Genomic DNA, 13,282 nt, shown 5'->3' on the forward strand with positions numbered 1-13,282 from the left:
CTGTCTTAGCATGATGACCTGAGTTGGGATCACCAGGCCCCATGTGAAAGCTGGGCGTGGCTGAGTGAACCTGAAATCCTAGCGCCTGCTGGGAGTGGGAATGGGGAGATAGATAGGTGGAATCCAGGGTTCACAGGCCAGGCAGCCTAGTGGACTGGGAATGTGGAGATAGGTGGGATCCAAGGTTCATGGGACAGACAGCCTGGTGGAAACAGCAAGCTTCAGGTTCACTGGGAAACTGTGTCAAAAACTAAGTGACTGGAAAAGCCATGCTGCCATGAGCCTCTGACTCAGCATGTGAGCATGCCTGCACGCTGTCACAGACACCTGTGCCCTCTGAATCACCTCTAAAACCCTGTGGGAGGTCAAAGTCTCAGTTTGATTTTATTCCTAATATTTTAATTTGAATAATGATTATATATCATTCATTTATTGTGCATGCACATGTGTTGGGGTGCACATGTACCATGCGCATGTGTGGAGGTCAGAGGACAGCCCAAGAGAATCAGTTCTCTCCCTCCACCATGTCCCCATGGATCCAACTCAAGATGGCGGTCATCGTGCCAAACCACCCTAATATGTTATTTTAAAAAGTGAGACTTGAAAGTTGGATTTCACTGAGTGCCTATCTATCTGGTGCCTAGGACAACCATTTTGCTATATTCATTTTTTTTTTCACAAACTACCCATTTATCCATCTCTTTCTGCTCTGATCGATGCAGACTAAAGCCAACCATCGGCACAGTCTGCCCCTGAACACTTCACTGAAGTCCTATTAGCCCGGGTCCTATTTGCCATACTTCCTTTTAAAGGCAAGTTTACATGCAGGCAAGTGCACAAACATCAAGTTGAACGTCTGCGTGTCTCAACTGCCAATGCAATAGAAACGATCTGTTCGCCTTGTCGCCCCTAAGTTTACAGAAATGCATCTGAAGGTGCCCGGGTTTTTGTCTGACTCTTTAAGATCATCACAATTATGTTAAGATCCAGCTGAGGGGTGGCATGTGTTTGTCCCTTTGTAGATCCCTACACAGCATCAGTCTTGGTCCATTTTTGTTGGTGTACAAAATATTCAAGGACGCGTGTGTTAAAAAGAAAATGGGTTTGTTTAGCTTGGAGCTTTGAAGCCTGGAAGACCAGGATATGCAGATCATGGGCTGTTTGGCTCTGGGGAGGGTTATCTAGTTGTACACAGCACGGCTTGTAACATCAAACAGAGCAAGCTCATGTGTGAACAGGTCTTGGTAAGTGTGAAGGAATCACGTGATGGAAGGAAGCAAGAGACGAGAGAGAGGCTAGGCTCTTTCCTGTCTAACAACCAGCTCTCTCAGGAGTTGGTCTGGTCCTGGAAGAATTGATCCCTCCTGAGAGAAGGTGTCCCCATGGCCTTCCATCTCTGGATGACCACCTCAGGACCATCACTGTGGATCTTCGGAGGATATACCCAATCACATCTGCCAGGCAGACCGTACGATGCCCAAGTGAGCATCAGATACTAGCAGCTAGGTGGCAGGTTGCATGGAAACACTGCCAACTGGGACAGGGAGTGGGGCTCACGAGGCTTGGCATGCAAACAAATCTCACGAGTCCTAGGAGTCAAAACTGGCAAGGTTCACAAAGCCCCTGCTCCAGGTGAGACAAGCACGTGCAGGGCGCCCCAGGGATGCAGCTGTCCTGAGCATCATTCATGCTGGGCTAAGCATCTTAGTGATCCAACTGCCCTTAAGTCATTCCTGCTCCTGTAAGTACACCAGTAAATTCACTGATTCACCAAATTGAACTTCAGAGAATTGCTGTTTGGGTTGGGTCTGGTTGGATCCCTGTCTGGGGAAAGTTTTGCATGCCCCACCAGGAAAAGTCATATAGTAGAGACTAACTCATGGTTTCTAACGAACCAGCGTTTGTTACCAGAAACTTTAGGGAATGCCCCAATAAAATGTTACTGTATCTCATATATTATTATCTAGCATATCATTAAAACATATAAGCTAATATAGTATGCTAAAATGACATATTTTTTAATTCTCGTTTGAAATTATATACAAGAGGGCACTAAATCAGTAGCTTTAGTCTTCATTTATTAGTGTGTGTGTGCAGTATGTTTGCACATGTGTATACATGTTCACAAGTGTATGAGTAAGTGTGTGTAGGTATGTGAATGCATGTGTGAGGGTAGCTTTCAGGAACGTTCTGTCTTCTGCTATTGCCTTATATACTGATGGCAGAGCTCATTGATTCATCCAGTCTGATGATCCTCCTTGCTCAGGGATCTCTTATCGCTGCCTCCCAAATGCTGAGCTCATACACCGATCACCATGCCTGCCTAGCTTTTGTGTAGGTGCAAAGGACCTGAACTCTGGTCTTCACACTTGTTCAACAAGCTCGTTCCCCATAAATCTACCTCCCTAGCCCGAGCAGTTGAGATTTCTTATTTTCTTTATTCATGTTAACAAAAACAAAACAAACAAGCAAAAAAAAAAAGTTTGGAGCCCAACTTTTGGTCCCAGCTCCCAGAACATAATCACTATTACCAAAGAAAATATTGTTCCCCACTTAGCTTTTATAATCAACTCCATTTTCCAGAAATGGCTCCAATAATGTGTTCCAAGCCACAGGTTCACCTGCAGGTCAGGTCTCTACTTGTTTTGTCCCACAGAATAGCTAACACACAGGGATGCTGTACGATGCTGTGCCTCTTGCCCTGGCCTGCCAGCTTTCTCCTCTTGCCTCCTGGAAGCCAAGCACCAGGAGTTAAGAATGGCTGTACCATATTTCCATCCACTGAGTCGCCCCGGAGCATGAGGACACCCCATATAAAAAGGGCATGTTGGGTCAGGAGCATGGTTCAATAGGAAAAGTGCTTACTATAGAAATAAAGGTACCTGAGTTTGGATCCCCAGCACCTACATAAAAACTCTGGGTGTGATAGAGCTTATCTCTAACCTCCGTGCTGGGGAGGCAGAGACAGGCGAAAACCCTCAGGACTCACTGACTAGCTTCTGTGAGCTTCAGGATCAGTGTTCACACACACACATGAACATGCACAGATACACATGCATACGCACACATGAACATGCATGGATACATTTGCATACACAGAGAGAGAGAGAAGAAGCATGGTACCAGACAGGAGAACACACATTCCATTCCCAGTCAGGTGAAACAGAGATAAAGCAGCCCGGCTGAGCCTTTTCCAGATCCAGACACTGAAATGCATGAGCTTAAGCCGTAATGTGTAGAGTTGCTTCCTTTGTCTCTTGTCTCCTGAGAAAGTGGGCTGAGCACCAGTGTTCCTCTCTGCATCTGCCTCATACGCCTGACAGCATGCATTCCCCACCATGGTGGACTGTAGCTTTCAAACTGTTAGCTAAACAGCCCTTCCTCCCTCTCCCTCTCTTCCATTGCTTTTGTCATGCATTTTGTCACATGGATGAGAAATTTAATATAATCACCTTTAACACTTTGTTTGACAAGTTCCTTAGTGCACTGTACCCAGAGGTCTGTGTTCTATGTGGCTGTCGGAACACCTCTGCCAAATCGCACCTCTAAGGCTCGCTTGTTCCAACCCTAGCAGCATGCTCCTCTCTTTCCGCTTCATGTTCATATCAGCATCGCTAGTGTCTAGACCACTAACCTTTCGAGGTGGTTTGGTTCTCTCTGAGACAGTTCAGACTGTCTCTCTAAGGTCGCCTACTTCTTTCTGAGAACCAATGCCATAGGAGCCACCAGGTGGCGTCCTTCCTAACCCACAGAGCCCCATGAAGCACATCAATAAATACAGTCTGGCTTGCAGTGATGCCTGATGCCCTGAGTTCAATACCTGGGACCCACATAACAGATGGAGAAAGCTGACTCCCCCAGGTTCTCCAGTGACCTACCCCCACTGAGAACGTGCACATGGACACACACACACACACACACACACACACACTGAATAAATGTGCTATACACAATGAATAAATATGATAAAATAAATCAATAAATTCAGATTGTCTTATTCTATGTTCCTTCTACCCTGATACTACCTCCTAAGAGTTCTGTTCCAGGTCACTTTTCGGTGTCAATTGTATCTTACCCCCTTATGGGTCACACCTTGTGCTCACTCATCTTTAGGTCCTGTTGAGGCTTCTGATACGTACGATTTATAGGTTCTGAGAGGGTTACCCATAGAACTAGCCTCAGGGGAATCACCAGGCAAAGGGAGTTTCCTGCAGAGAGGGGAAGATGATGTTTCTACAGCTTACAGAGTCCCCAAGAGGACTTAGGTCTCTGATGGTTAGCTAAGAGAACTCACTGGGGCTTCCGTAGACAGCTTTACTTCCTGCTGTTACTTACTGCTTCAGGAGAACACAACATGAATAAAGGAAAAAGACAGTGGGACAAAACCTGGGGGAAATCCAGGTGACAGCTTCCAGGGTCCTTCCCAGTGCAGTCGTTCATGGTGCAGTTAATTTCGCCAGCACCGACTTGGAATGGTTTGGGTAGAATATCACCTGCTGGTGGGACAGAGGCTTTAATGCCAGCATCTACACTGAGAGCCAGTCATACAGAGTCCCCTTGGCACAGTATACAGTGTTGCAGGATAGGGCAGGGGTGCAGGGTAGAGTAGCTGTCGCCATCACTGATCAGCTGTGCCTGCTTGCAGAACACCATCTTCAGTGAGCCTGTCACTGCAGGCACTCCCTCAGAGCAGGAGGGGTGGGTAGGACCACTGAACCTCACTGACGCTCCAGTCTCTGCTCCCACATCCTGGTATACAGTTCTGCCCTAATTGCACATGGCCTCACCATCTCCAGAAGGTACTAGAGCTTGTAATCTGGGGGAGGGTAACTGAAGGGGCTCCATCTCTGTGTCTGTGGGGAGCAGCCATTCATGCTGGGTGAAGCATTCCCAGTGTGGCTGCTTAGGTACCCCCCGCTCCTGACAGCAACCCCTCAGCCACACTCTGTAATCAAGCCCAATCAGTTCATTTGTTTCCCAGGTGGAATTGTACTTTGGTTTGTCTTGGGACCTTATGGGGGGGGCGGTTCAATGTTGTTTATATCTCCCCAGGGAAGGAATTCTTGAAACACATAATGAAGGAAACCTGGTATTGGCATCAAGCAATTTTCTTGCATTAACAGGTCAGACAGTGTGAATCCAAGCTCCCAAGCAGTCAATCAAGAGCCAACCTTCAGAAAGACAATGTATGGCCCTGCTCACGCCTTCCTGCAGATGCCATGGAATTCAGATCTCGGGGTTCCCAGCTCTTTGTATCTGCTCGTTTGTTCCTGTTTCCAATCCCCATACCCCGCCCACCATTCAGTGGGCTTAGGGATTCTATTTGCGTTGTAATTCAGCCATTGCAGAGTAAGAGGCTAGGCTTGACTCACTGGCACAATTAAGGAGTGCCTCTGGCATTTGGAAGGAATAAAAGAGAGATGCTGGTCGTCCTACAAGAGAACAAAACTGAGCAATATCTCACATGACTTCTCGGCGCCCACCTGAGTTTTCATATGGAGGGAGAAACCTGTTCGTTATCTGAGCCCATAATCTGACATTTCTGTGTAAATACAGGGTCTAAGAATCCAGCTACAGTGGAAGATGAGAGGAAGCTCTTCTCTGTTTGGCTTGGAGCAGGGCCAAGGATGGCTCATCACTTCAGAAAAGCACATTCCTGATGACAAAATCCATTTGGTGCCTGAGTCACCGAAATACCACCTTTATCAGCTGCCCGCATCTGTGACTATGTGTTCAAAGTCCCCCCCCCCGTCTCATTATTACATCTCTTTATTCGGAGGACTTGGAGGAGGGGTGGCACCCACATGCATGTGGACATAGAGAAGAACTTGCAGGTGTAGGTTATCCCGTCCACCACGTGGGTTCCAAGGATCGAACTCAGGTCATCAGGCTTGGTCATAGGTGCCTTCGTACGTTGAACCACCTCACTGGTCCAAGGTTTTCATCTGAATCTTGGCATTCTTCTCTTAATTTCAAATTCACGCTTACGTATTTTAAGTAGATAAATTATTGACAGCGACATCCCCTGCCCGCTTCACCCATAAGTGAGGGTTGACTCTTTGTGGCGGACATATGCACTGCAAAGTCTGAAGTCTCAAGCAAGCATTTTGGTTATATAAATACAGACCCAGACTGGGAAGAGCATTCAGTCAGTACAATGCTTGCCATTCAAGCACGAGGACTTGAATTCAGATCTCACACATGTATGCACACATGAGTAAGTACACCACACACACACACACACACACACACACACACACACAATTCAGATATAAATGTTAAAACAAAGCTCTGGACAAAGAGGATTTTTACCGGAAGACAAAACCTGCAAGAATATACATTACACAGAGATCTTTCTCTGAAAATAACACAATATAGTACAGTACAACACTGTACAATAAGACACAGTACAATATAATACTGTATAGTACAGTATAATACAACACAGTACAGTACAAATACATACAGCACAATATAATATACTATGATACAGTACAATACAAACCAGTTATTCATTGCCTTAAAGTCCCATAGGTTAAAAATGGCCACTGAGATACTGCATCAGCAGGTCTTGCACTTCAAGCAGTGACCCTTTTCTGGTCATATCACTGTGTTTCTGCCACCCCTTCTCCAAAACCAGGCCATTCCCCAAACAGCATGTGCTTGTCAAGGGCCATGGTGCAAGGAAATTACATTTATTTTACAAAGTTGGTAACTTACTTTGTAATAGCTAAATCACAAAATTGTTTCTGCACTGTGTATTCTTCCCTTAAACACACACATTTTTCCTTAAACCCTGCTACTTTCATTACTCAAAAAACCTGCATCACAGTGACGTTCAGAGACACAATTCTACAGTGGAGGAGAACAAGCACAGATTGGATTTATGTTATTTTCTTAGTATTTTTCTCATATGTTTCAATTTTATCACCAGGTACATAACACGCCACATACATGAACTTGCATGTATCTAGACTGGTGGTGTGTTTTACAGTTTGCATCACAAGATGCCATGAACAGACAAGCTCGCATAAGGAAAAGCTGGAAGAAAGGGCTGGGCCCCCAGCATGGTGATTTCTGGAGCTTTCCCTCCTCAGCTGTGAGACAAGAGCCCCCCCCCCTTTAGTTATCGACTGACTGCTACCTAACAAAACCCCAAGCCCAGCAGCTTGAAATAATCCCCTTTATCACTTCTCCTACTTCCTGTTGGGCAGGAAGTTGAACAAGCAGCAAATGTCTTATCTCTACTCCATGGTGTCTGAGGTCCCCACTGAGAAATCTCCAAAGTAAACGTTGAGACCCCCTGATGGCCATTCTCTGACAGGGCTGTTGACCTGTGTTGGCTCTCGCTGGCTTTTGGCTCAAAGACCCATGTGATGTCTCTTCTTGGGGCCTGGGCTTCCTGAAAACAAGATGCCCGATACTCAGGTTGAGAGTGCAAGAAAGCTAGGCAAAAACCGTGCTGCGTGTTAGAGTTAGCCTTGCAAGTGTCTCGACACTGTCTCCCCACATCCTATTGTCCAAGGCAGTGATGGGGTTCAAGGGTGCAGGGGTGGGAATGCCGTGAGTGCCATGCTTTCTGGTGGAGTGGTCGCCAAGCTGGGCAAGAGCACACGCATGTTGGGCGGAGTACACCTGTGCAGGAAAACCATCTCTCCAAACATCAGCCTTCCCCAGCCCCCAAGCATTTGGGCAGAGAGATGGTCAGAAAATGAAAAAGAAAAACTCTGCATAAACTGAGGAGAAAGAGGAAGGGAACGACAGTATTTGTGACGAGACCCTCAGAAGTCAAACAACACTAGAGATGAATATTCACCTGCTGTTGAAATACAATCTCTCCAAGTCAGGGATAAACATTCAATACGCATCTTTTATATTTTGTGTGTGTGTGTGTGTGTGTGTGTGTTTGTATGTATGTGTGTGTGTGTGTATGTGTGTGTGTGTGTGTGTGTGTGTGTGTGTGTGTGTGTGTGAAGGTACCTTTAGAGGCCAGATAATGTCACTGGATTCCAGGAAGCTGGAGTTACAGACAGCTATGAAACGCCTGATGTAGGTCCCGGGTACTTAAAAGGGCCTTGCAGGACTGAGTTGTTGGGGGCACTTGAGTTCTCCTGTGCTTGGGAAGTAGTTGAGTTTGTCATCGAAGGAAGAAAAGTGAAACATTATCAATAGACTCCAAGACCTCTTTCTCTGGGCTGTGAGGTGCGGGAGTTGGGGGGAGAAGAAAAAAATAGTGGAAACACAGCTTCTCATCTACCTGTATGCAGTGTGAATGGTTTCCCACGTACTGGACAAACTAACTGACCCATCCTCTCCCATCCCATGGTTCTTCCCCTGGAAAGTGCGTGTAGTGCCCTGGACTGCCCCACCTGTGCCGCTGTGCAGTACCCAGTGCCCCTTCAGGAGCCCAGCCCAGTAGTAGGGGTTTCACAGGTCATGTGGTCTTCCAACTAGAGCTCCGGAACCTGACTGTCCCTCTCTACCCAAGGAGACAGAGAGACTGGAGACAGGTTACCACGGAGAGCAGGCCAGTGGGATTCATCAGCCTCTCACGTTTGCCCTCTTCGTCATATGGGCCTCACCTGCCCAGTGCTTTTAACTTAAATGAGCCCGAAGTTCTAGAAGCTCTAGTTTGTTTTCAGACATCAGGGGGATGGGTAGCCGTAGAAATGGGACTTTGATTTGGGACTGGGGAGGTGGCATTGTCACAGCATCTGTCAAAGGCTGAATCACCAAAGCATACGTTTCATCACCTTCCCTGAGTGGCGGAACACAGGCCTGGAAAAGTCCCAGCCGGCCCCAACCTGGGCCCACCAGCAAGTCTTGACACACGCGCGTGTGGCTCAGAAGGATCCTGGGTTTTCCACACGGGAGGTTCACCACGACACTGAGAACAACCACATTTTCAGATGCTTTGAACTGAACAGAGCTCCATCATCCAAACAGCTGGGTTCCTGTTTATGATGGCAGGGATGCCTCCGAAGCTCCCTTTGAGCGGTCCGCATTGCAACAGCGTGGCTGGAAAATGGTCCACGTAATTGAATCTTCAGAGGCTGGGAACAAGACGTGACATTTCACCTGCAGGGCACAGGCAGAGTCAACACGTCTAATTCTTATTCCGCTCTCACTGTTCCCTGCCCTGCTGTTTGAACGTGTCTTATGAAAACACAGCATTAAAATAGCCAGAAAGTCCCTGAGGGACCAGAGAGAAACAATAACATGTCATTTATAAGCAGCTTCGTGGCTGGTTTGCTTTTTCGAGACGTAGCTGTTTTTATTCCCCATCATCTGCCTTCTGCACTTAGGTGGTTCATTTCCCAGGCTCCCTCTCTGATTCTTAGGGAAAGGCTCCCACTTGGAAAGTGTGTGTGTGTGTGTGTCTGTGTGTGTGTGTGTCTATGTGTGTGTGTGTCTGTGTGTCTGTGTGTGATGTGATGTGAAGGGATCCCAAGGAAGGTGGCTGTCATCCTGCCACCTTGTATAGGAGCCTGCCACTGTGAAAGCCATGGGGAGCCTAACACCTTTTCCACTTTCTAGAAAACAGTGCTTACCCAGTGACCCAAATGGGCCCCACTCGGACATGAACACAAATGTGTCTTCTAAGGGTACAGCATGCAGTCTTCATGTCCTCGCTAACATTGCTGGTGCTGATCGCTGGGGTCTGTGTTCTCAGTATTTAGAGTCTGTGCTTCCAGAACACGGGTCCACCTCCATTTCTACTTCCAGAGATTAGTCATTTTCTTTCCTCAAGTAAGAGTTTTTGAAGAATTTTTTTTCCCTAATGCCATGAGGCAAGGTCAGCTTTCACATAGAAAATTAGAAGGAAAGAAAATGAAAAGGAAGAAACACAACAAAGAAATCTAGACTTCAGAAATGTATTACACTTATTTTGTGTGTGCGTGTGTGCACTTGGGCGTGTGTGCACACATGTGCCCATACATGCACATGTGTGTGCATATAGACAAACTTACCACGAAATGCGGGTGGAGGTCGAAGGACAACTTGTGAGAGTCAGTTCTCATCTGGGTCCCTCTCGCCCAGTACCTTTAGCTCTTATTTCCACAAAATAATGGAAGGAAATGGCCCCGGAGCTTCGGAAGACTCTAGTGTATTTCTCGCAAACCGAGAGAATGTCTAGGGAGGGGAAGTGGCTTTTATCAAGTACTTCACAGTGTCGGGCATCAGTGGCAAGTGGCTAGCTGCTAACGCGCAGCCCCACCCAGGGGCAACTCAGAAAACAAAGTGGGATCATCTTCACAAAGCAGAGGCTGACGGTGCCTGCCACACGATGCTATCAGCTCTTAATGACTCCCAGGTGGTGTCTCAGCTCTTTGCTGGTAGGAGTCACCACTCCGCTGAGACCTAACACATCCTAATTAAATACATCCAGGGGGTGACCTCAGGAGGAAGTGTGTTGCATAAGGAAACCTGCGGCTCTTCATCCACCCCCACTCTTGCGCAACAGGCTTTGGAACAGAGCTCACAGGGGAAAAAAGATCAGGCAGGTTTCACTGTGTGCTCAGGAACTCAGTTCTGACCATGGTAGAACCATGGTCGGGCAAATGACCCACCCGAGCTTTCAAGTCAGGAGACGCTGGGACACGACTTTCTAATCAAACCAAACCACCGTCAGATCAAGAGGATCCTTCATGTGGCCAGCTATGGCCGTGAGGTTATCTTGGCCGTTTGATTTGTTAAATCAAAACATTAGAGTGAAGTTCTTAGCACATTCTCATCTGTTATAAACATGTCATATAAGGACCGACGGGACGGCTCAGCAGGTAAAGGGGATTGTTGCCAACTCTGATAACCTGAGTTCAATCCCCAGGTTCCACGTGGAAGGAAGGACAAACTATTGCAAGTTGTCCTCTGACCTCTGCGCATGTGCCAGGGTACATGCACACTCACAAATAAATAATAATAATAATAAAAGCACATGTCACATAAACATACAGATTACAAATAACTGTTGTACATGAAGGACACTATTACATGTCAATTATTGGAACACAGGATCAAGGGATGCCGAAGGCAGGAGTCAGTTCAGAAAGGCTTCCATACTTCACACACTTCCAGTGACTTGATTGAAAAACAAAAAGGCTGAGTATTTCGCATTAAATGTTTTAAAAGTCATTGAAGGAACAGGCTGGAGGCTGTGATTCTTGGAATGGTTTTCGGAACAATAAGGATTATGGGCTCTGAGGTCACTCTTGGAGTCAGGCCAGGCTGAGTTCTACTAATACCCCAACACATGCAGCAGCAACTCTGCTTGACACTCCGGAGTCAGAGGAGGGACCTGGAAAAGTTGCTGAAGAAAGCATGATCCTCCTGACCTAGCAATGCAGGAGAAGCCGCAGGAAGAGGCCAGGCCTCCGTGCCTGCCTGTCAGCAGAGTCGTTCTGTGAAGGACCAGAGGGAACATACGTTCGCTTTCTGGGTCCCTCGGTCTCTGGGATGGCTGCTAAACTCCATCCTTCTCGAACCTCTATTGTTGAACTATTCCGGGTTAGAGGTAAGAGAGGCCCACTAGGACTAAGAACATAAAACACACGGGGCTCAGGGGGCATCACAGACTTGGAAGGATCTCATGGCCATGGCCGAGGTTATACGAGCTCTCCGGGAGCTGCCCTCCAACTGGCCAAGCTGCCTACCGTTCATGCAGGGCTCCAGGGATGCAGTTTTCATGAGTCCTTACCCATGTTGGGGAGGGGTTTTCAACGACGCAGGTGTCTTTGAGTCACCCACAGATCACGTGTGCTTAACAAAAACCATGGGAGATGTTGCTTTGGAACAGGTTCCTGTTGTGGCCGTGATGGAACCATTCAAACTCATCTCAGCGTCACGGCTGCCCAGGTTCACGTCACTGAGCCCAAGCTGAGCTGTTTGTCTGACCTCTGGAAAATTGAAAATGATAAGAATCAAATTACACACATACACGCAGAGAGAGAGAGAGAGAGAGAGAGAGACAGAGAGAGACAGAGAGAGACAGAGAGAGAGAGAGAAATTCAACTGGCATGGTAATTTGACCTGACAACACAGCTCCCTCTGGTCTAATCCTTACCAAAAGGTAACCTGGGGTAAACCAATGTTAGGCCAGCAGCATGAGCCTATCATCTACCTTACAAGGAAAATAACGAACAATCCTCCTTGTGTTCTGCTTCTGCCTCCTTCGGCCCCTTTTCAGCTCAGCCTATTGGCAAACTCAGTCTATTTCATGGCATAAAGCGTTGCCAAATTCTGCAATGGAAAACTCAATTAATTAAGGTCTGTAAATAAGTCATCATCCTTCTGTCTTTAGTAGGACTAAACAACGGTTCCCACTTCCAGATGCAAGCAGACATCCAGACCCGGTCCCTCACGCTGTGTGCCAGCTCTTGACCGTGACAGCAACTGACCCAGCTCCAGAATCCCAGCTGTGAAAAGAGTCTAGGAAATGCAATCTGGGGGTTTCCAGTCAAGTACTGGAGCCCGGGTTCCTGCCAATGACAACATGTGCTTCTGCTGTGTCGTGTTCACGTGAGCACAGAAAACATATCAGGCAGGAGGAAAAGTGTATGACAGAGGACAGAGGTTTGCCCCAGCTCAAAGGCCACCTCTTGAAGAATAGCGTTGGCTACAAAGAAGATTCGTGGACTGCCATTCCCTAATGACCGTCTGCCTTCCACAAGGAGAGGAGAGGGACTCACCACACCTGTGTCTTGCAGGCCTTGGAAGGTGGCATTCACATTCCCAGTTCACCCAAAATGTTTCCAATGCTACAGGGATGGTAGTTCCAGGTCTTTCCACGTGGCCAGTTCTCTAGGAATTCACCAAGAATGAGCATTTTTAGCTCAACTGTGTATTCGGGAGCCAGGAGGGTAAGCACAGATGGCTTTCTGAAGCCAATGGACCTGTTATGAAATGGAATGGGGTCAAAGGTCCACTTAGCAGGTCTGGAGGGATGGCCCAGAGGTTAAGAGCACCGGCTACTCTTCCCGTGGACCCAGGTTTGTGTCCCAACACTCACTCCATGGCTCACAACTGTCTGTAATTAAAGTTGTGAGGGATGTGACGCCCCCTTCTGGCTTCCACGGACACTGCATGCATGTGGTGCATCAATACATTCACTCATGACACCCATATATATAATTTTTAAGTCAAATTATCCCCAGTCTTCCCAATCCACATTTGAGGCGCCAGTCTGAGGGGGGAGTCCCGTGTGACATCAGGACTTCTGTCTCTCACACACAGTCATTTGGTTAAAGACTTTGGTCATTTTTTGAAGGTAGAAGAAAGCTACATG

The 13,282-nt window shown here is 47.3% G+C and overlaps 1 long non-coding RNA gene across 2 annotated transcripts; it reads right to left on the reverse strand.

Moving 5' to 3' along the window:
* Positions 1-10,950: 10,950 nt before the first annotated feature.
* On the reverse strand, positions 10,951-12,887 carry LOC125409087 (uncharacterized). Of its 2 annotated transcripts, none has more exons than XR_015004981.2 (2): positions 12,692-12,887; positions 10,951-11,894 (listed from the first exon to the last, which is right to left on the reverse strand). It is a non-coding gene; the product is annotated as an uncharacterized LOC125409087 (long non-coding RNA). The 2 variants fall into 2 exon arrangements; XR_007234681.3 differs by having other exon boundaries at positions 12,687-12,887.
* Positions 12,888-13,282: the final 395 nt, after the last annotated feature.

The sequence above is a fragment of the Myodes glareolus genome, chromosome 14, assembly GCF_982192425.1.
Source record: "Myodes glareolus chromosome 14, mMyoGla1.1, whole genome shotgun sequence".
Lineage (NCBI taxonomy): Eukaryota > Metazoa > Chordata > Mammalia > Rodentia > Cricetidae > Myodes > Myodes glareolus.